Below are 25,994 nucleotides of genomic sequence, written 5' to 3' on the forward strand. Positions count from 1 at the left end.
AACAGGACATTGTATTATATTGCATTTTGTTGAGCAAAAAAACAAAAAAAAAAAAGCAGAGAAATATTATAAAATATTTCATTTCCTTAGTTTCTATGTGAGTATTGCATTTCTCCATTAATCTTTATAACAATTCATTTTTCTTGTTAGATTTTTTTTTATTTTTTTACAAATGTAATATAACCTGTTATTTATTAAACTTGTTATGTTTCATTTGTTTATAGTTTTTTTTTCTTGCTGTTATTTCACACATAAAATATTTATCATGATGTTGAGATGTTGTATAATTTAGGCAAATGTGCAATTTGTTTTAACAAAATGTTTAAATGTTTAAATATTTGTTTATTTGCTGTTATTTTGCAAATTTTTTGATTTATGTTTTGTGATAATTTAAGAATTTTTTTTTGTATAAAAGAACAACAAATGCATACATAATAAAACTTAAATAAAATAAATATTAAATAGAGGAAAAAGTAAAAATATTGATGCAAAACTTTTCGTTTTAGAAAGTTGAAAATTTTCCAAATAAAGAAATCTATAGTAAATTTAAATTGTTGTCGATCTCTACTATGGAGTAATTTATTAATAGCATTTCTGTACATCTTCTAATTTGTTACTTAATTATAACATTTCGTTATATTGTATTATTTTTTAATCCATCTTAAAATTTCAAACCTATATATTTCGGTTTCCACTTACCAAAATTTTAATGAAAGTTATTTAATAAATGCCTAGTGCTCTTGTGTATCTTGTTTTAAAATTTCATTGTCCTAGTTATTTGGTAACAAAAGCTATGCTAATTTAAACAAACATATTTAATTTTCTTAATAAATAAATATTAATCATACGTACTGTGGGGCAGAATCAAAATATTTTGGTAATAAATCTGGCATTTCCAAACCGCTGCTCCGATTACGATAAAATTCAACTTGGGCGTGGCCAAGGAGTATTTGAATTTAAGTTATTAAAATAGAACCTAAAAATGCTGCAGGAGCGTCGCTATGGGCACTTAAAGTAGGGTACCTTTGGCATGTAAAATTTTTAAACACAATATTGAAATGTTGGCCAAATAAAGTAAATTTTAGAATTTATTAACACAATTCAATATTTCCTGTCTAAATTTCTATACATCAGCTATAAGTTCTTATAGTTAGCCACTAAATATTAACATTTCGTTATATATTATTTTTTTATCCATCTTAAAATTTTAAACAAATGCCAGAATTTTGTGGAAAGTAATTTTATACATGCCTTAAGCTCTTCTTTATCTTGCTTTAAAATTTCATTGTCGTAGTTATTTTGTAACAAAAACTATGCTAATTTTAACAAACATACTTTATTTTCTTAATAAATAAATATTAATCATACGTAGAGTTGGACAGTTTAGGTGATTGCGAAGAAATTCAAAAGATCAGTACATTTTTTTGTATATTAGCTAATTAGAGATTAGGCTTTCCAAATATTTGTATGTTTTGTTATGTCAGGCACGGATCCAGATCAACAATTTCGGGGAAGGGAAATAAAGTAAAATTTATTTTTCCTTTTTTTTCTTTTTTAAGCTAAAATGATAACTAGTTAACCTTAAGATTTATCCTAGTTTAAACCATGTTTAAGAAAAGTCTTTCGCTAATAGAAATAGAAAAATATCAACTACATCATAAAAGTACTTCAATTTTATTTAAACTTAATGTTTGTCTTGGATTAAATCCAGTTTAAGCCTTAGTTTGCTTAATTTTAATGAAATTTTAATTAAAATGAGCTACTTATAACCTAAATATTTGATTTAATTAAGTCTTATGGAAATGCTAAAATGACAACTAGGTAAACCAAAGGTTGATCACAGTTTAAAACAAGTTTAAGGAAAGTGTTTTACTAATTAAAATAAGAAATTAAATACCACATTATAAATGCACCTCCGTTTTAGTTTAAACCATTTTTAATTTCAATAAAAATATCCGATTTTATTAAAACTTTTAGTTAACCTTGAAATAAACTTAGTTTAAACCAGGTTTAACTGAATTATATATGAAATTTCATTCAAAAAGTTCTATTTAATTCATACATAAATACTACTTTTAATAAATCTAAAATCAATTTAGTTTGATCTGAGTTTAAAGGCAGTTTTAAGCAAGTTTAAGTAACTTTTTTTAAGTATTTTTAATTAACGATTATTCAGTTCTTTAGAAGAATACTGAGATTTTATTTTTTATCCGAAATTCCCTGCTTTACCCTTTATAGGGTAAATCAGGGAATTTCAGGGTTTTGATCAAAGTATGCAAAAGGTACCAAAGAAGTACTAAGAATAGAAAAGGTAATTAAAAATGTTCCCTTTTATCTGATATTAAGCTTTCGGGGTACACTCGTCAAAAAGTACTTTTTAAATACAACACAATTTTCATGGTTTTGTAATAAAGTACAATAAGGGTATCTTTGGAACAGCAAATTAAAAAAAGTACCAAAAGTAATTTTTACCCGTTTAGATTGAATTAAGCTAAATTGATAATGTGGTTGATGAGCTTTTATGTCCTATTACATAACGAATTTAGTTTGTAGAGTAAAAATAAACTTAAACTTTTCCTTTGTAAAATTTTTTACAACATTGAAGGATGAATTTGGAAAATGTATTTTTTTATTACATATTTTCTTAATTATAGAAAGTTAAAACAAAAATAGTGCCGCTTTAGATTAAAGCACATTCATTACTTTAGAACAAAATATACAATATTTAATCATACTTCTGCCTTTATTACCCCTTAATGTTAGACATATGAAAAATAACTTCTCAAATGCATATTTTTGTGATGAACCGTCAACCGATACAAAAGTACTAAAAATACTTTTTACCACTTTTTAGCCGTTTAGTTTGAATTGACCTTAGTTGAATATGTTTTTGTTGAGTTTTTTTGTTCTATAAGTTATAAATATTTAAATGTTTATTTCTGTAGATTATTTAATTAAAATAAACATACAGTTTTCCATTTTACCCTTTCAAAAAGGTATTTTTCTATCATATATTTTGTTGATTCACTTTAGAATAAATTTTCTTATTTTTTTTTTATAATTTTTTAACCCAAATTTTTTTTTGATCAAAAAAAATTTTTTGTCATAAATTCATTTTTCAAAAAAAAAAAAAATTTGAAAAGGTACTTTTCTATTACATATTTTATTGACTACAGAAAGTTGTAACAAAATTAGTGTTGTTTAAGATTAAAACATAATAATTGTTTCAGAAAAAAGGAACTAATGTCCCAATTCTGTTAGACGAATAGGGACGAATTTTCTTCTTTTTACATTTGAGTTATTAGTTTTGAATTCTATAAAACAATAATGGTTGTTGTCTAGGATTATGGCACTTAATAACGTATAATATTTGATTCAGTAAAATATTGTGGACGATTTTAAATATCAAAACAGACGAAAACAATTTTGTAGTCTTCTAGAGTAGTTTGAGTAGTTTTTCTTTTGTTGGTTTTGTTTCAAAAATGGACATTCTTCAAGTTGAAATAAAACAAGTGCGCCATAAAACTAATTTATCTATCTATTTATCTATTTGCCTATTTATCTATTTATCCATTTATCTACTAATATATTTATCTATCTATCATCAGTCGGACAGAATAAGAAATTCTGTTCTAAAGAGGTCACCGCCAACGATATTGGCCCCAAACAAAAATCAAAAAGTCCCAGGTACTTTAAGTAAAGAATATAAGGAAGCTTACAAACACTGTAAGGACACTTTTGTTGTACTAGGAGACATGATCCACATACAACAAAGTACGTGATGAAAGACCATGTAATTGTCTTTCTTCCAAGAATTTGCCCAACAAAAATTAGACAAAGAAGAGTAGAATAGAGTATAGAAACTTCGAAAGGACTGAAAAAATGTTTACAAAAACAGGAACATGTACCACTGCAAGAAGAGATGGCTACGGAATATCCAATGAAACTTATAAATTCCATTTTTCGTCAACAATTGAACAATTTTTTATTAATAATACGGTGCTACGATGGAAAAAAAACTTGGAAAACGGCCTAGCGTGGGTTATAGGTCTTGCTGAGTACACTACAAATTGTCTCTAAAAATATCAGAAACACCCTCAAATTCAGAAGTTATTCTGAAAAAACCGTTTTCAGTGATGTTCGTCGACTTATCGACCTGTAGCTTAGTCAGTTTTTGTCCGACTTTAAATTTTTTAACGGGTTTGGAACTGATTACGCTTTAAAATGACGTGCATTTTTTATACATTTTTAAGTTATAATTATTGTTTTTGTTAAGAATATCTAAAAGAAAAACAAAATTTATCAACTTTTTTGATTTTAGTTGCTTTTCATTGCTTATTTTGATATGAAAGTTTATACAAATTTATACCAACATATATAGAAAATTTAGTTCTTAACAAAACATGGTTTTAATTATTCAAATCGGATGAAAATTCTAAAAGTTATTCAACTTTTAATTAACCCCATGTTTAGTATTTTCTCCCCCAGCGCATATAAATAAAAATAAACAAAAAACTGTAGAAAAAAAAATTATTTGTAAAATTTTGAATTTACAAGGTAAATTTTTCGAACTTTTTTCAAAAAAGTTTAATAACTTTTGCAAATATAAACCGTTTTTAACAAGTAATATCTCATTTTTTTCCATATAAAATTGTCTTTAAAACATTGTGCAAAAAAGAATAGGTTTTCATAGAAAAAAATTAAATTAACTATTGTTGAATATGAAAAATTACGAAAAAAAATAAAAAATAAAGCGAAACTTTTTATAAAAACTTACGCAAGTTTTGATATGATATACATTTTGTGCCTACATTTTATGAAAGCTTAATTCTTTGTCTATTCATAATTGTTTAAAATTTTGAAATCGGTCTAAAAATGTGTGAGTTAGAGGTAGTAAAGTACTACGACCTACCCTAAAACAGTTTTAACAAAATATCTCAAAATTTTGAGGGTGTTTAAAAATCTTTGAAAACGGTTTTAGTACGTCCTCACCTAGGCCTACAATATTCATTAGGTCGCTTTTCAAGTTCTGACAAAAAGTGTCATTTTGTAGCAGAGTGTAATTAATTTTTCAATTTTAAAGCTCACCCATAGCTTAAACCAAAACCTTGTAAAATTTGTAACATTTTTGTTTATAAACGAAGATATAAACAAATTAAAAAAATTTGAGGTTAAAAAAGATTTTTTTCACAAAACTAAAAAAATCGTAAATATTTTTTTATATTATGATAGATTTGATTAAGAACAATTCAAATTAATTAAAATTTTCTCAAAATGTTAATATATATATTTTTAATATTCAATAGAAAATTGGAAAATTTGAGGTTAAAAACGAGTTTTTCACAAAACTAAAAAAATCGTAAATATTTTTTTATATTATGATAGATATGATTAAGAACTATTAAAATTTATAAAAATTTTCTCAAAATTTTAATATATATTTTTTTAAAATTCAAAAGAAAATTTAAAAATTGAAATCGGTCTAAAAATGTGTGAGTTAGAGGTACAAAAGTACTACGACCTACCCTAAAACAGTTTTAACAAAATATCTCAAAATTTTGAGGGTGTTTAAAAATCTTTGAAACGGTTTTAGTACGTCCTCACCTAGGCCTACAACCTTCATTAGGTCGCTTTTCAAGTTCTGACAAAAAGTGTCATTTTATAGCAGAGTGTAATTAATTTTTCAATTTGTCAAATTTCATAAAAACATTATTGCCAAACAGTTAAAATGTATAAATTTAATAAAAAAAAGTAGAACAAAAATTTATAAATTTACAAAAAAAAATATCTTGGCAGTAATAACCTGATAATAACGTAAATCATAGACACAAACCACGTAACCCAGACGAATAAAATATATTGTAATACTGAATCATAACTTCGACTAATTTTCTTACTCAGACAAGACGAAACAATTGACGAACAGAATTGGGGTATAAATTTAAAATTTTTTTAAACTTTTTAACCCCAGAACGGTTTAGAAGTACTTTTTGTTAGCCGTTATTACCTTTTTGGGGTCGACTTATGACAAAAGTTGTTCCCTAATATAAAGAAAGTTAAAACAAAAATAGTGTCGCTTTACAAAAAACGTTAACCATTATTTTTAAAACATAGGGTCTTAATTTTACCCATTTTTGATACTTTTTATCCCTTTCCGGTTCATGTTTTCAAGGACTATTTTAGCCATTAACACTTTTTAAGTATCGGTTTATGATAAAATTACTTTTAAAATACATACTTTTTGGGATTTCATAAAACAACAACATAAATTTCCTTGTCTTGGATGAATTGAAACAAAAGGTACTAAAAAAAGTACCAAAAATTTAAATCTTTAGCCTTTTAGTTTGTATTGTCCAAACGTTGAACTATTGAGTTCTGTATGAAAAGATATGAGATGGGAAATTCTGAATTGGTCAGTTTCAGATTCAGAGCAGCTTAAACTTTTAGAAAAAAATACGTTGGTATCTGTGTTGAACATTTGTTGGCCTGGTGTTATTCATTAAAATGAAACTACTTTTTCTTACACCCAATAATTTTGTAGTTAGAGCAGCAATAGTCGTAACGACATAAGTTAATTTGAGAATGTTTGTTATTTTGCTATTTTATGTATGTTTAATAGATGATTATTACTCAATTGGGATTCCGATTAGGAAATACCAATTGCTTGTATATTAACAGCAATATTCCGGATAATATTACGAACATACACATTCATTGAATGACAAACATTATAGACAAATAAATTATATTTGCTAAAGTGGAAACAAGAATAAAGTAAACAAAATTATAAAGACAAAATTTAAACTTTCATAAATTATAAAATAATGATGGTTTAACAAATCTTTGTTAAAACATGTTAATTTAAAACAACTTTTATTTCAAAAACTTTTTATGTTGTCTAAAGCTTTTGGAAAAGCTTAAACAAATTATTGCATAAAATTAATCAATTGTTTCATAATCCTTTAAACAATTTAAAATTTCATTATGAATAACTCCGTTAATTGCTTTTTAATATTTTCCAAAACTTTTTCTTTCTACTGTAAATTAAAATATATAATATTTAATGCTTAAAAACACACATCAATCATGTGGCAAAAACACCTCTTAACTTATTTTTGTTGATCCCCCTTAAGAGCCAATAATATGATAATAATAATTTTCAAGTGTCATAATTCCATTTAATGCTGCAGCATCCCTACAAAAATGTTTGTGGTCTTCTTTTTTCTTCGTTTCCTTACGTTTCAGTTTGTCTTTTCTTTTCTTAATAAATTCATTAACAAGTTTGTGCCCAGCTCAACACAACTCAACTCATTTGAATTTCAACCCCCAAAAATTAAAGTATCAAATGCTTAAAATTACTTACAAACAGCTACATTCATGCTATATTATGAGTAAAAGTACATACCACAAAACCTGACAAAAAATTAAAACCTGAAGCTGAGAAGGACATAAAGGAAATTCCTAAAAAAAATAAATAAAATGAGAAAATAATGAGGAAATGTAAATGCTAGCTACAAGGGGATAAAAAGAACTACAATCGAGTAAAAATAGTAACTTTAGTTCTTAAACAATGATTATATTTTATTATAAAGCCAAACTATATTTCGTTTTCACTTTCTGTCGACTTTCGAAAGTCTATCTTCAATGTAGTAAAAATGGAAATTTGAAGTATATTTTTAATAAACGATCTACAAAGCTAAAGTTGTAAATGTCGATTTAAAGCTCACCCATAACTTAAACCAAAACCTTGTAAAATTTGTAACATTTTTGTTTATCAACGAAGATATGAATAAATTTAAAAAAATTGAGGTTAAAAAAGATTTTTTTTACAAAACTAAAAAAACCGTAAATATTTTTTTACATTTTGATAGATTTGATTAAGAACAATTCAAATTTATTAAAATTTTCTCAAAATTTTAATATATATTTTTTTAATATTGAAAAGAAAATTGGAAAATTTGAGGTTAAAAACGAGTTTTTTCACAAAACTAAAAAATCCGAAAATGTTTTTTCATATTATGATAGATTTGATTAAGAACAATTAAAATTTATAAAAATTTTCTCAAAATTTTAATAAATATTTCTTTAATATTCAAAAGAAAATTGGAAAATTTGAGGTTAAAAACGAATTTTTTCATAAAACTAAAAAAACCGTAAATATTTTTTATATTTAGATAGATATGATTAAGAACTATTAAAATTTATAAAAATTTTCTCAAAATATTAATATATATTTCTTTAATATTGAAAAGAAAATTGGAGGTTAAAAACTATTTTTTTCACAAAACTAAAAAAACAGTAAATATTTTTTTATATTATGATAGGTTTGATTAAGAACAATTCAAATTTATTAAAATTTTCCCAAAATTTTAATATATATTTTTTTAATATTCAAAAGAAAATTGTAAATTTTGAGGTTAAAAACGAATTTTTTCGCAAAACTAAAAAAAACGTAAATATTTTTTCATATTTTAATAAGTCTGATAAAGAACTATTGAAATTTATAAAAATTTTCTCAAAATTTTAATATATATTTTTTTAATATTAAAAAGAAATTTGGAAAATTTTTTTAAAAAAACCGTAAAAATTTTTTTATATTTTGATAGATAAGATTAAGAACTTTTAAAATTTATAAAAATTTCCTCAAAATTTTAATATATATTTTCTTAATATTCAAAAGAAAATTGGAAAATTTGGGGTTAAAAACGATTTTTTTCACAAAACTAAAAAAACCGAAAATATTTTTTCATATTTAAATAGATCTGATTAGGTACTATTAAAATTTATAAAAATTTTCTCAAAATTTTAATATATATTTTTTTAATATTCAAAAGAAAAATTTAAAATTTGAGGTTAAAAACGATTTTTTTCACAAAACTAAAAAAACCGAAAATATTTTTTCATATTTAAATAGATCTGATTAGGTACTATTAAAATTTATAAAAATTTTCTCAAAATTTTAATATATATTTTTTTAATATTCAAAAGAAAATTTTAAAATTTGAGGTTAAAAACGAATTTTTTCATAAAACTAAAAAAACCGTAAATATTTTTATATATTTAGATAGATAAGATTAAGAACTATTAAAATTTATGAAAATGTTCTCAAAATTTTAATATATATTTTTTTAATATTAAAAAAAAATTGTGAAATTTTAGGTTAAAAACAATTTTTTTTACAAAACTATAAAAACCGTGAATATTTTTTATATTTTGATAGATATGATTAAGAACTATCAAAATTTATAAAAAATTTCTCAAAATTTTAATATATATTTTTTTAATATTCAAAAGAAAATTGTAAATTTTGAGGTTAAAAACGAATTTTTTCGCAAAACTAAAAAAAACGTAAATATTTTTTCATATTTTAATAAGTCTGATAAAGAACTATTGAAATTTATAAAAATTTTCTCAAAATTTTAATATATATTTTTTTAATATTAAAAAGAAATTTGGAAAATTTGAGGTTAAAAAATTTTTTTTTTCACAAAACTAAAAAAACCGTAAAAATTTTTTTATATTTTGATAGATAAGATTAAGAACTTTTAAAATTTATAAAAATTTCCTCAAAATTTTAATATATATTTTCTTAATATTCAAAAGAAAATTGGAAAATTTGGGGTTAAAAACGATTTTTTTCACAAAACTGAAAAAACCGTAAACATTTTTATATATTTTGATAGATAAGATTAAGAAATATTAAAATTTATAAAAATTTTCTTACAATTTTAATATATATTTATTTAATATTCAAAGGAAAATTGGAAAATTTGAGGTTAAAAACGAATTTTTTCACAAAACTAAAAAAACCTTATATATTTTTTTATATTTTGATAGATAAGATTAAGAAATATTAAAATTTGTAAAAATTTTAATATATATTTTTTTAATATTGAAAAGAAAATTGGAAAATTTGAGGTTAAAAACGAATTTTTTCACAAAACTAAAAAAACCGTAAATATTTTTATATATTTAGATAGATAAGATTAAGAACTATTAAAATTTATGAAAATGTTCTCAAAATTTTAATATATATTTTTTTAATATTAAAAAAAAATTGTGAAATTTTAGGTTAAAAACAATTTTTTTTACAAAACTATAAAAACCGTGAATATTTTTTATATTTTGATAGATATGATTAAGAACTATCAAAATTTATAAAAAATTTCTCAAAATTTTAATATATATTTTTTTAATATTTAAAAGAAAATTGTAAATTTTGAGGTTAAAAACGATTTTTTTCGCAAAACTAAAAAAACCGAAAATATTTTTTCATATTCTAATAGGTGTGATGAAAAACTATTGATATTAATAAAAAAGTTTGCAAAATTTTAATATATATTTTTGTAATAAACAATTAAACATTAAACATTTTGAGGTTAAAAACAATCTTCTTTTCGAATAACTAAAATAATCAAAATATTTTTATATATTTTAAAAGGTCATACTAACATTATTTTAAAAAATATATAATTTTTCTTTAAAACGCCTTTAAACTTTGCTTAATTTTCGGTATACAATTATATAAACAAAAATTTCGCTGGTCTCCTTAACAGTAACAAAACAAATTATGCTACTCTTTTGTAAAAAAAACTGTTGACTGCAAAAAAAAGTAAAGAAAAAGAGACTAAAACAAAATAAAAAAATACCAACACGAAAATTACTTTTAATTTTTGTAGTAAGCTGATTTTATTATATATTAATGGTGGCTTTACTACTAGTACCTACTACTGCTAACATACTAACACAAATTAAAATCAACACACACACACTTCTACCCCAACAAATGGACACCTCTACACACAAAACAACAGAAAACAAACAAGAAAAAACCATAAATAAAGGAAGAAAAAGGAGTAAAATGCAGCAAAAGGCCACAACAAAATAAACACTTTTAAAACGCAAAGGTAAAAACACACACACATCCACACAAACATAGAAAAAAACACAAACTCATACAAAAATTTTGAACTTCAAGAGCAGCCTGGCTCACACAGATACGCACATGCATACCAGCACTCTGGCAAAACAAATATGAATGTAAACAAACTTAGCACCACAATAGAATATTAATAAGAGGAAGAGAGAGAGAAAAACTGATTCACACACTCGCACCAACACATTAACATACTAGCCTGGCTATAAATCTAACCAAAAATGTTGGCTAAAACAGAAAAAGTCGAGGTTTATGAATATGAACTTGTACGTGTGAGCTTGTGTGTTCACGCTTTCATAAATTCATTATGATTATGATTCTTTTTCGTTTTTTTTATTTTTAATTATAAACCAAAGAAAATTAAATCGTATGACCGAAAAAGTAGGAAAACAAAGAAACAAACAAATAAATAAAATAGGAGAATAACACACACACACAGGCATACAATTGCAGGTTTTCTGACAGAGACAAGGTCTTTAAAATGAAAACAATTGCGAGAGCTACATAGAATATTATTCGAACCTTAATAGAAATCAAAATAAATGCTAAAATTAAATGAAATCTGGATTTTTGGTATAAATACTAAATAAAAAAAGATTCGATTAATCGACTAAAATTATTCGAATAAAAAAACGGTTTTTGGTAAAAACTTTGATTTTTTTATAAAACTTCGGTTTTTTTGCATAAATCTTTTTTTTTCAATGGAAAATCAATTTTTTAATTAGTTGAAACCCGGTTTTTGTTAAAAAAATATTTTTTTGATTAATCGTTTAAAATTATTCGAGGAATCCACAAAATTTTGTAAATAACTGTATTAATACATTTGCTATAAATAAAAGAACGTAATAAAAAATTGAATTCTGGATTGATTATTCGATTAAAATCCAATTTAAAAAATTATTCGATTATTTTTTATAATTATTCATTATTTTTTATAAAAATTATAGTCATTCGTATTATTCGGTAGAAAATAAGAGTTTTTGTTAAAAAAAAATCGATTAATCGATTAAAATTATTCGAATAAAAAAACCTGTTTTTGGTTATGTTTTTTATAAAACATCGGGATTTTGAGAAAATCTGCTTTTTTTACCATGGAAAATCTATATTTTAGTTTTATTTAGTTTTAGAAAACCGGTTTTTGTTAAAAAATATTTTTTTTTGAAATACTATTCGATTAATCGTTTAAAATTAGTAGAGTAATCGACACAAATTTTGTGAATAACTGTATTAATACATTTGCAATAAATAAAAGAACGTAATAAAAAATTGCATACTCGATTGATTATTCGATTAAAATCCAATTTAAAAAATTATTCGATTATTTTTTATAATTATTTATTATTTTTTATAAAAATTATAGACAGTTTGTATTTTTTGGTAAAAAATAAGAGTTTTTGTTAAAAAAAATTCGATTAATCGATTGAAATTATTCGAATAAAAAAACCGGTTTTTGGTGATAACTTTTATATTTTTTTATAAAACATCGGGATTTTGAGAAAATCTGTTTTTTACCATGGAAAATCTATATTTTAGTTTTATTTATATTTAGAAAACCGGTTTTTGTTAAGAAAAACATATTTTTTGAAATACTATTCGATTAATGGTTTAAAATTTGTATTAATTCATTTGCTATACATAAAAAATCGCAATAATAAATTCACACTCGATTTTTCGATTAAAAATTCGAGAAAGAATTTTTTTTTAATAAAAAAATTTTTGGTAAAAAATAGTAGTTTTTGTTAAAAAAATTTTCGACTAATCGAATAAAAATAAAAAACCGGATTTTGGTAAAAACTTTTTTTTTCAATGTGAAATCTATTTTTTAGCTTCACTTATTCGAAAACCGGTTTTGGTTTAAAAAATTTATTTTTTCGGTTAATCGTTTAAAATTAGTCTAGAATCGACACACATTTTGTGAATAACTGTATTAATATATTTGCTATAAATAAAATAACGCAATAAAAAATTGCATAATCGCTTATTCGATTAAAATACAATTTCAAAAATAATTCGATTAAAATTTGGGGAAAAAATAGTGATGTTAATTTTTTAGTAAAAAAATAAGATTTTTTTTAAATATTCGATTAAAATTATTCAAATAAAAAAACCGGTTTTTGGTAAAAATTTTGATTTGTTATAAAATGTCTGTCTTTTTCAATGGAAATCTATTTTTAGTCGAAAACTGGTTTTTGTTAAAAAAATTTTTTCGATTAATCGTTTAAAACTCAATTTCAAAAATTATTCGAAAGAAATTTGTTTTCATTACATTTTATTAAAAATCATAAAGTCATTCGAATTTTTTGGTAAAAAATATTCGATTAATCGACTAAAATTATTCGAATAAAAATAAAAAGTGAAATCGATTTTTTAGTTTTACTTATTCGAAAACCGGTTTAAATTTTTTTTTTCGGTTAATCGTTTAAAATTAGTAGAGTAATCGAGTATAATAAAAGAACGCGATAAAAAAATGAATTCTGGATTATTTCTGGATGGATTATTCGATTAAAATCCAATTTAAAAAATTATTCGATTATTTTTTATAATTATTTCATTATTTTTTATAAAAATTATAGTCATTCGTATTTTTTTGGTTAAAAAGTAAGAGTTTTTGTTAAAAAAAATATTCGATTAATCGGTTAAAATTATTCGAATAAAAAAACCGGTTTTGGATAAAAACTTTTATTTTTTTTATAAAACATCGGGATTAATATATTTGCTATAAATAAAAGAATGCAATAAAAAATTGCATAATCGCTTATTCGATTAAAATACAATTTCAAAAAGTATTCGATTAAAATTTGGGGAAATTTTTTTATTATTTTTTATACAAATCATAGTAGTTCTAATTCTTTGGTAAAAAATAAGAGTTTTTGTAAAAAAATATTCGATTAATCGATTAAAATTATTCGAATAAAAAACCCGATTTTTGGTAAAAACTTTGATTTTTGATGAAAATTAAATTTTTTTTAGATTTATTTAGTCGAAAACCGGTTTTTCTTAAACATTTTTTTTCGGTTAATCGTTTAAAATTGGACGAGTAATCGACACAAATTTTGTGAATAACTGTATTAATAAATTTGCTATAATAAAAAAATTGCATACTCGATTATTAGATTAAAATTCAATTTCAAAAATTCGATTAAAATTTCGAGAAAGAATTCTTTTTCTTATAAAGAGTTTTTGTAAAAAAAAATATTCGATTAATCGACTAAAATTATTCGAATAAAAAAAACGATTTTTGGTAAAAACTTTAATTTTTTTATAGAACATCGGGTAAATCTGTCTTTTTCAAAGGAAAATCAATTTTTTTAGTTTAATTTAGTCGAAAACAGGTTTTTATTAAAAAAAAAATTTTCGGTTAATCGTTTAAAATTATTAGAGTAATCGACACAAATTTTTCGAATAACTGTACATATTAATATTTTTGCTATAAATTCAATTAAAATACAATTTCAAAAATAATTCGATTAAAATTTAAAATTTTGTTCATTTAGAAAAATAGTTTCCATTATTTTTTTTTATCAAAATCATAGTGATTTTAATTTTTTGTTAAGAAATAAGATTATTTTTTTAAATATTCGATTAAAATTATTCGAATAAAAAAACCGGTTTTTGGTTAAAACATTGATTTTTTATAAAACATCTGTCTTTTTCAATGGATAATCTATTTTTTAGTCGAAAACTAGTTTTTGTTAATTTTTTTTTTCGATTAATCGTTTAAAATTCAATTTCAAAAATTATTCGATTAAAATTTCGCGAAAGAATTCTTTTTTTTATAAATATCATAGTGATTCTAATTTTTTGGTTAAAAATAAGAGTTTTTGTTAAAAAATATTCGATTAATCGACTAAAATGATTCGAATAAAATAACCGGTTTTTGGTAAAACTTTTGAAAATCGGGCAAAACTGTGTTTTTCAATGGAAAATCTGTTTTTAAAATAAAAGGAGTATAAATCGATTAAAATTATTCGATTAATTGTTTACAAATCTGAGAAAAAAACTTGAATTATTCAAAAGAATTAATGCAATTATTCTATTAATTTATTAATAGAATATAATCGATTAATCGATTCAAATTTTGTTTATAACTAAAGTTTTTTTTTGAATATTACTAGAACTTAATTGAAATCTTCCACTTAAATTATGTTTTTATTTTATAAATCATGATATTTTTTAATTTGCAATTGTACAAATTACTATCCTGTACATTTCTCTCATTTTACTATTTATTAAGTTATTCTAGAGAAATTTAACCCACCCACAACAAACATAAAATCACAAAATTGTTACCTTTTATTCAAGCATAAATGTACAAAAAACTACATTTGTATTACTTTGCAAAATCTACAAACATAAAGACAAACCGACAAAGTGTTTTAATAATCCCTAAAAATTAATTTGAAACCATATTTTTTCAAAGGATAAACCCTATTTATATACATGTGTATGTGTGAGTATTTACTTACACACACATGTACAGCAGCATTTATTTAACAATATTTACCACAAAATTAATATTCACACACATACAGCAAATGAAAAGAAAATAACCCCTCACGTACTGTATGCGTTACCACCCTTCCCCCCCTGTACCGGCCTTCACCCTAAAATAACTACTAAAGATTTGGCCAGCATTTATGAACGTAAATCTTACTTTTGGTTGAAATAAAAACAGAAGAAAAAAAATAATCACAAAATACAGTAACTAAAGTTAAGAATACCAACACACACTCATATTTTATCAATATTAAAAATATAATACAACCACTACTACCACAACGCATATATTAGGGTGTCCCTTATTTTCAACTTTTGCGATTCGATGATACCAAGGTCTAAAATTGTTCTTCGTCATCTAAAAATCAAATGCTGAAAATTTTAGCAAAATTGGATAACGTTTAGAGGTTGCATATTTTATTTGAAGTTTCGAAAAGCAATATTTTTGGAAAAAAATTTTAAAAATTAAATTATGAAAAAAATTAATTAAAAAAGGTTTTTGTATTTCATTTACCCATGGATGTTTAAATAGAAAATATTAAATATTTATTGTTTGTGGTTTTTTTTTTTAAATTATTTGGAAAATTTGTATCGATTATTCGTAACCGATTAAACCACAATTTTTAACTGATTACAAGATATTTTATTGTTGTCGATATTATAAAAAAAAATATATAAAAAAAAAATTTTATTCGAATAAAAAATTTTATTCGAATAATATTAATCGATTAATCGAATATTTTTAATCGATTATTACAATTTTTAAAAAATTTGTTTGTGTATTTTCTCAGAAAATTACTTGAAAAATTTGTATTGATTATTCGAATAATTTTAACAGGGAAATCGAATTTTTTAAAAGGTTAATTAAGATATTGCATAAAGTCATAAGCACAATCTTGATCTAGTATTCGAATAATTTAAAGATTCATATAATCTTTTAACTGATTATTTTTTATGTATGTCAAAACACGAACTCGAATGTTTAATAAAAATTTTTCAGAAAAATTTTTATCAAATATTTGAATAATTTCAATCGATTAATGTAATATTTTCAACTGATTATACTAAACTAAAAATTTCTTTGTTTGGTTACAGTGTGAGAACTAAATCTAAAACAAATTATTCGAGTAATTTTAATCGGGTAATCGAATAATTTTAATTGAGTATTGAAAGAAATTTAATTTGTTTATTTATTATAATAAAAAGCAACGGAAAAAAGTTATTCGAAAATCGAATTAATCAATTTAATCGAATAATTTTAAAGAGATATTTAAAATTTGATATCCTTTAACCTAAAAAAACGAACCATGACAAAATTTTGTATAAAAAATAAATCCATTATTCCAATAATTTCAATCGGTTAATCGAATAATTTTAATTGAGTCTGAAGAAATTTAATTTGTTTACTTATTATAAAAAAAATCATCGATTAATCGAATAATTTTAGTCGATTAATCGAGCAATTTTAACCGATTAATTGAATATTTTAATTGCTTTTACAGAGTTTCAAAACTTGCTGTTTTGTTTATCATAAGAAAAAGGCCTATGAGAAAAGTTGTATACAAAATTAATCGATTATTCGAATAATTTTAATTGTGTATGAAGAAATTTAATTTGTTTATTTATTATAATAAAAATCATCGATTAATTGAATAATTTAGTCGATTAATCGAACAACTTTAACTGATTAATCGAATAATTTAATTGATTTTAAAAGGTTTTAAAATGTGCTATTTTCTTTATCACAAAAAGTGGATCCTGAGAAAATGTTGTATATAAAATTAATCGATTATTCAAATAATTTTAATCGGTTAATCGAATAATTTTTATTGAGTATGAAGAAATTTAATTTGTTTATTTTTTATAATAAAAAGCAACGGAAAATATTTATTCCAAAATTTTAATCGATTAATCGAATAATTTTTAATCGAATATTTTAATTGATTTTAAAAAGATTTTAAACTTATTTTTTTTCTTTATCATAAAAAGCGGACCTTGGGAAAATGTTAAATACAAAATTAATCGATTATTCGAATAATTTTAATCGGTTAAACGAATAATTTTAATTGAATATGAAGAAATTTAATTATTTTATTATAATAAAAAGCACGGAAAACAGTTAATCGAAAATTTTAATCGATTACTCGGATAATTTTAATCGACTAGTCGAATAATGTTAATCGGTTATATATTTTAATTAATTTTAAAGAGATTTAAAATTCTTTATCATAAAAAACGAACCAAGAGAAAAAGTTTTATACAAAATTAATCGATTATTCAAATAATTTTAATCGGTTAATCGAATAATTTTTATTGAGTATGAAGAAATTAAATTTGTTTATTTTTCGTAATAAAAAGCAATGGAAAACAGTTATTTGAAAATTTTAATCGATTAATCGAATAAATTTAATCGAATATTTTAATTGATTTTAAAGAGATTTTAAACTTATTTTTTTTTCTTTATCATAAAAAGCGGACCTTAGAAAATGTTAAATACAAAATTAATCGATTATTCGAATAATGTTAATCGATTAAATAATTTTAATCGGTTAATATTAATTGAATATGAAGAAATTTAATTATTTCATTATAATAAAAAGCACGGAAAACAGTTAGTCGAAAATTTTAATCGATTACGCGGATAATTTTAATCGATTAGTCGAATAATGGTAATCGATTATATATTTTAATTAATTTTAAAGAGATTTAAAACACTTTATCATAAAAAACGAACCATGAGAAAAATTTTTTATACAGAAAATTATTCGATTATTTTAATCAATTATTCGAATATTTTTAAGTGATTATTAAAAGATGAGATTTTTTGACTGTTTTAAGTAAAGTCTGGAAAGTGAAAATATTTTATTCGATTATTTTAATCGATTAATCGAATGATTTGAATGAATATTTTAATTGATTTTAAAGAGATTTAAAATTTGTTTTTTTCATTATCATAAAAAATGGGCCATGAGAAAATGATGAATACAAAATTATTCGATTATTCGGATAATTTTAATCAATTAATCGAATATTTTTAACTGATTATTAAAAGATGCATTTTGTCTGTCATAAGAAAAGTCTGGACTGTGGAAACATTTTATTCGAAAATTTTTATCCATAATAATTTTTATTTTCCTTATGATAAAAAACGAACTCTGAGAAAATGTTGTATACAAAATTAATAGATTATTCGAATAATTTTAATCGAATTTTTTTAAATTTGTTCTGTCTTTATTATAAGAAAAGTCTATGAAAAAATTTTGTAAAAAAATTATTCGATTATTCGAATAATTTTAAACAATTATTCGAATATTTTTATGTGATTATTAAAAGATGAGATTTTTTAACTGTTTTAGGAAAAGTCTGGAAAGTGAAAAAATTTTATTCGAAAATTTTAATCGATTAATCGAATGATTTAAATGAATATTTTAATTGATTTTGCTGACATTTAAAATTAGCTTTTTTCTTTATCATAACAAAATGGGCCATAAGAAAGTGATGAATACAAAATTAATCGATTATTCGATTAATCGAACATTTATAAATTTGTTTTGTCTTTGCTATAAGAAAAGTCTATGAAAAAAATTTTGTACATAAAATTATTCGAATAATTGTACTCAATTAATCGAATATTTTTGGTACTGATTATTAAAATATTTATTTTTTGTCTATTTTAAGAAAAGTCTGTAAAATTGTAATCCATTATTCGAATAATTTTAAACGATTAATGGAATATTTTGAACTGATTATTAGGATACTGACTGACATGTTTAGAAGAAAATTCTGTGAAATAAATTTAAATCGAAAATCGGATAAGTTCTTAATAGAGGCCACCCTAACGTACACCTACACACATTTATATGCAAATACTCTTACACACAATACCAATATCCGGTTCCTATGAAGCCTGGCTACAACAGCATTAAGCAAATGTAAGAGAGGGAAACTGTTGCAGGGGAGAGAAGAGCTTTTGTGTTATTAAAAGGTACATACGAGAAAATTCATGCTAAAGACCTCAAGTATTTGTTAAAGGATGTATGAGTATGAATGTGTGTGTGTGTGTGTGTATGGAAAGTGTTTGTATTGTATGCAAACAAATATGTGTAAGTTTGTTTTATAAAAATTGCATTTGCTTTTACCTGCTCTCAGGAAAAGGCAAAAGAAAAAAAACAGCATCGTATGTAAAATTTAAAAAATACCAACAATGTTTGGTAGTTTGCGTGTAGCCACTATTATTTGCTGATTTTCTTTTAAACTTTTATTTAAGAGGGGATATTTTGCTACCACATTTTTCATCTTTTTTTTTTTGGCTTTTTGCAAAGTGATTTTATGTGGGTATGAGTGTTTTCCCCAAGTAATTTACTTTTTGTTTACCTTAACGGTAACAACAAGACGATGAGAGAGAGAGAGAGAGAGTGAGTAAGTGAGGTAGAGAAGCGGCGGCGGAAGTGAAACTAAAGTAGAAAAGTTTGTGCAAAAGTTTTTTTTAACGGATATGGAAATGGACGTCAACACCTACAACATAAATTCAATTAAACTAAAAAGCTTTAAGGGTTTGGGTACCAGAAAATATTTACTAAAAATCAATAAATATTCATGTTTTTAGGTAAGTGTTAGTTTTTTTTAATTGAAATCAAAAAAAATCTAGCAGAACTTAAGTGATTGGAGTAAATAATGCAATAAATATGGAAAAAGTGGGTGAATAAATCATAGAATAAAAAGAAATCTTTAGAAAGTTATTGTTTATGTGTTCAACTAACTAAATTTGAAACGATTATTCGCACAACTTTAAACGATTAATCGTTTAAATTTATGCAGCTGTTTGAATGCTTATGGTAATACATTATATTTAATCGCATAATTTTAATTGCATAATTTAATGAATATTTGTTTATAACTAAAATTAGGAAGAATTATTTCCTTTAGTTTTTAAACGATTATTCGCATCATTTTATCATATTTATTATTCGAATAATTTTAAGCGATTAATTAAATATTTTAATGCTATTATTAAGAGATAACAAAGTCTATGAATAAATGGAATAATTTTATCGATTGTTCGAATAATTATATAATCGAATCCTTTTTTTTTTACAGATTTTTAAGCTATTCAATTAGTTTGTCTTTATTATAAGAAAAGTCTATGTGAGTTCGAAAAATTCTAAAGGATTATTCGAATAATTTTTATTGATTAATCGAATATTTTTGGGAGATTATAAAAAAACATTAATTTCTTTACGTTTATCATAAGAAAAGTCGATGGAAAAAATTATCATGCGGAAAATGTCAATCAATTATTCGAATAAATTTAATCGATTAATTTGCATATTTTTATGGTGTTGTTAAAATAATGAAAATTCTTGTGAAAGGTCTCTAGAAAAAGGTAATATGTAAAATTTCAAGTGTTTATTCGAATAATTTTAAACGATTAATCGAATAATTTTTTTATGTATGTCTATATCATAAAAAAAGTCTATGGAAACTAGTTATATGCAAAATTTCAATTAATTATTCGAATAATATTAAACGATTATTCGATTAATTTAAACAGTTTATTAGGAAATTTAATTAATTTAATGTCTTTATCATAAGCATAGTCTTTGGAAAAAAGTAAAACGCAAAATTTCAAGCGATTAATCGAACAATTTTAAACGATTATTCGAATAAAACTTAATTCGGAAATTTATTTTTTATGTCTTTATCATAAGAAAATTCTAGTTGTTTAAAAAATTTCAAACAATTATTCGAAAAAAAACGATTAATCGAATAATTTAAACTGCTTATTAGGAAATTTAATTAATTTAATGATTTTATCATAAGAAAAGTCTATGGAAACAAGTTACATGAAAATTCAAATTAATTACTCGAATAATATTAAACGATTAATCGAATAATTTAAACAGGTTATTAGGAAATTTAATTAATTTAATGTCTTTATCATAAGAAAAGTATTTGGAGAAAAGTAAAACGCAAAATTTCAAGCGATTAATCGAATAATTTTAAACGATTAATCGAATAATTTATACTCTATTAGGAAATTTATTTATTGCAATGTATTTATCATAAAAAAGTCTTTAAAAAAAGTAATACGGAAAATTTCAAGCGATTAATCGAATAATTTTAAACGATTAATCGAATAATTTTTGTATGTATGTCTATATCATAAAAAAAGTCTATGGAAACAAGTTATATGCAAAATTTCATTTAATTATTCGAATAATATTAAACGATTAATCGAATAATTTAAACAGTTTATTAGGAAATTTAATTAATTTGATGTCTACATCACAAGAAATGTGTTTAGAAAAAAGTAGCACGCAAAATGTCGAGCTATTAATCGAATAATTTTAAACGATTAATCGAATAATTTAAACTGCTTATTAGGAAATTTAATTAATTTGATGTCTTTATCAGAAGAAAAGTCTTTAGAAAAAAGTAATACGGAAAATTTCAAGCGATTAATCGAATAATTTTAAACGATTAATCGAATAAAACTTTATTAGGAAATTAATTTGATATGTCCTTATCATACGGAAAGTCTTTAGAAAAAGTATTACGTAAAATTTCAAGCGATTAATCGAATAATTTTAAAATATTAATCGAATAATTTAAAATGCTTATTAGGAAATTTAATTAATTTAATGTATTTATCATAAGAAAAATCTATGGAAACAAGTTGTATTCAAAAACGATTCAAGCGATTAATCGAATAATTTTAAACAATTAATCGAATAAAACTTCATTAGGAAATTAAATATTTATGTCTTTATCTTAAGAAAAGTGTATGGAAAAAAGTTATATGCAAAATTTCAATTAATTATTCGAATAATATTAAACGATTAATCGAATAATTTATATTGCTTAATATGGAATTTTATTAATGCAATGTCTTTATCACAAGAAAAGTCTTTAGAAAAAAGTAATACGCAAAATTTCAAGAGATTATTCGAATAATTTTAAACGATTAATCGAATAATTTAAACTACATATTGAAATTTAATTAATTAAATGTTTTTATCATAAGAAAAGTCTTTAGATAAAAGTAATACGCAAAGATTCAAGCGATTAATCGAATAATTTTAAACGATTAATCGAATAAAACTTTATTAGGAAATTAAATATTTATGTCTTTATCTTAAGAAAAGTGTATGGAAAAAAGTAAAACTCAAAATTTCAATTAATTATTCGAATAATATTAAACGATTAATCGAATAATTTAAACGGCTTATTAGGAAATTTAATTTAATCAGATACAATTTTATTAGGAAATTACATTTTTATGACTTAACCATAAGAAAAGTGTATGGAAACAAGCTACTTGGAAATTTAAATTAATTATTCGAATAATTTTTAACGATTAATAGAATAATTTAAACGGCTTATTAGGAAATTTAATTAATTTAATGTCTTTGTCAAAAGAAAAGTCTTTGGAGAAAAGTAAAACGCAAAATTTCAAGCGATTATTCGAATAATTTTAAACGATTAATCGAATAATTTAAACTAGGAAATTAATTTGTTATGTCTTTATCATAAGAAAGTGTATGGACAAAAGTTGTATGCAAAATTTCCAAAAAATATTCGAATATTTACGATTAATCGAATAATTTAAACAGCTTATTAGGAAATTTAACTTATTGAATGTCTTTATAACAAGAAAAAAAAGTTTTTAGAAAAAAGTAGCACGCAAAATTTCAAGCGATTAATCGAATAATTTTAAACGATTAATCGAATAAAACACTATTAGGAAATTAATTTGTTATGTCTTTATCATAAGAAAAGTCTATGGAACAAGTTATATGCAAAATTTAAATAAATTATTCGAATAATTTTTAACGATTAATAGAATAATTTAAAATGCTTATCAGGAAATTCAATTAATTTAATGTTTTTATCATAAAAAGTCTTTGGAAAGAAGTAATATGCAATATTTCGAATAAAACGGTTAATCGAATAAAAGTTTATTAGGAAATTAAATGTTTATATCTTAATCATAAGAAAAGTGTATGGAAACAAGTTACATGAAAATTTAAATTAATTATTCGCATATTATTAAACGATTAATCGAACAATTTAAACAGGTTATTAGGAAATTTAATTAATTTAATGTCTTCAAAATAAGAAAAGTCTTTGGAGAAAAATAAAATGCAAAATTTCAAGCGATTAATTGAATAATTTTAAACGATTAATCGAATAAACCTTTATTAGGAAATTAATTTGTTATGTCTTTATCATAAGAAAACTCTATGGGAACAAGTTATATGCTAAATTTAAATAAATTATTCGAATAATTTCTAACGATTAATCGAATAATTTAAAATGCTTATCAGGAAATTCAATTAATTTAATGCTTTTATCATAAGAAAAGTCTTTGGAAAGAACTAATACGTAAAATTTCAAACGATTAATCGAATAATTTTAAACGATTAATCGAATAATTTAAACTACATATTGAAATTTAATTAATTAAATGTTTTTATCATAAGAAAAGTCTTTAGATAAAAGTAATACGCAAAGATTCATGCGATTAATCGAATAATTTTAATCGATTAATCGAATAAAACTTTATTAGGAAATTAAATATTTATGTCTTTATCTTAAAAAAAGTGTATGGAAAAAAGTAAAACGCAAAATTTCAATTAATTATTCGAATAATATTAAACGATTAATCGTATAATTTAAACTGCTTATTGGGAAATTTAATTAATTTAATGTCTTTGTCATAAGAAAAGTCTTTGGAGAAAAGTAAAACGCAAAATTTCAAGCGATTATTCGAATAATTTTAAACGATTAACCGAATAGTTTATACTCTATTAGGAAATTTATTGCAATGTCTTTATCATAAAAAAAGTCTTTAGAAAAAAGTAATACGCAAGCGATTATTCGAATAATTTTAAACGATTAATCGAATAATTTAAACTAGGAAATTAATTTGTTATGTCTTTATCATAAGAAAGTGTATGGACAAAAGTTGTATGCAAAATTTCCAAAAAATATTCGAATATTTACGATTAATCGAATAATTTAAACTGCTTATTAGGAAATTTAACTTATTGAATGTCTTTATCACAAGAAAAAAAAGTCTTTAGAAAAAAATAGCACGCAAAATTTCAAGCGATTAATCGAATAATTTTAAACGATTAATCGAATAAAACACTATTAGGAAATTAATTTGTTATGTCTTTATCATGAAAAGTCTATGGAAACAAGTTATATGCAAAATTTAAATAAATTATTCGAATAATTTTTAACGATTAATCGAATAATTTAAGATGCTGATCACGAAATTCAATTAATTTAATGTTTTTATCATAAGAAAAGCCGTTGGAAAGAAGTAATACGGAAAATTTCAAGCGATTAATCGAATAATTTTAAACGGTTAATCGAATAAAACTTTATTAGGAAATTAAATGTTTATATCTTAATCATAAGAAAAGTGTATGGAAACAAGTAACATGAAAATTTAATTTATTATTCGAATAATATTAAATGATTAATCGAATAATTTAAACGGCATATTAAGAAATTTAATTAATTTAATGTCTTTATCATAAGAAAAGTCTTTGGAAAAAAGTAATACTCAAAATTTCAATCGATTATTCGAATAATTTTAAACGATTAATCGAATAATTTTAACTTTTTATTAGGAAAATCTAACTAATTTAATGTCTTTATCATAAGCAAAGTCTTTGGAAAAAAGTAATACGCAAAATTTTAATAGTTTAATCGAATATTTGTATTAGTGTTGTTGTTTTATATTTCGAAAATCCAATTTTTTATGAATATTTCTATAGCGCAGTGTGCGAATGCTCTTGCAAAATGGCAGCATTATTATTAATTGTTCTGTTTTTATTTGTTTTCATATCTTTTTGTTGTCCTTTTTTAATCTCTGACATTAAACGTTTTCATTTTGCTTAAGTGCGCTTCGTATGCGATATCAACAAATTAAAAAAAAAAACGAAAAACATCAACAAATAATTGTATGACTATTCAATGTTGTAATCTTTTAAAACAAAAAATACCATAAATACATACATACATATATTTAAAAACAAGATAAACACACACCTTTACAAGGTATAAAAAGACAAATAAAAAACCAACAAACAAGTACTTTTACACACACACATACTCACACATTTGTTGAAACAACAACTACCATATCCTGTGGCGACACAATGCTATTTAAGGCAGCAAAAACAACAACAACAATTAAAAAAATGAAGTGCCCTAAACAACAACTACACAAAAATTTACACATGTACACAGTAAATGTGCACGAGTATGTAAATACTCACAACACTCGTTTATACAGTTATAATAGCAAAAACAACAAGAGAAAAAAACTAAGAAAACAAAAAAAAAAAATAAAAATCTACACCGACAAAAAATGTGCCTCTGCCTCCCTCACTCTCATGTAAACATGAACAAACATGCTCAAACTCCTGGCCATAAACACTTTAACTGTATCACTACTACAACAACTATACATTAGGGCGTCCCTTATTTATGCAATTTTGCGATTATCCGAATTTGCTTAAATTTTCAGCATTTGATTTTAGAT

This window comes from Calliphora vicina, chromosome 1 (genome assembly GCF_958450345.1).
Source record: "Calliphora vicina chromosome 1, idCalVici1.1, whole genome shotgun sequence".
Lineage (NCBI taxonomy): Eukaryota > Metazoa > Arthropoda > Insecta > Diptera > Calliphoridae > Calliphora > Calliphora vicina.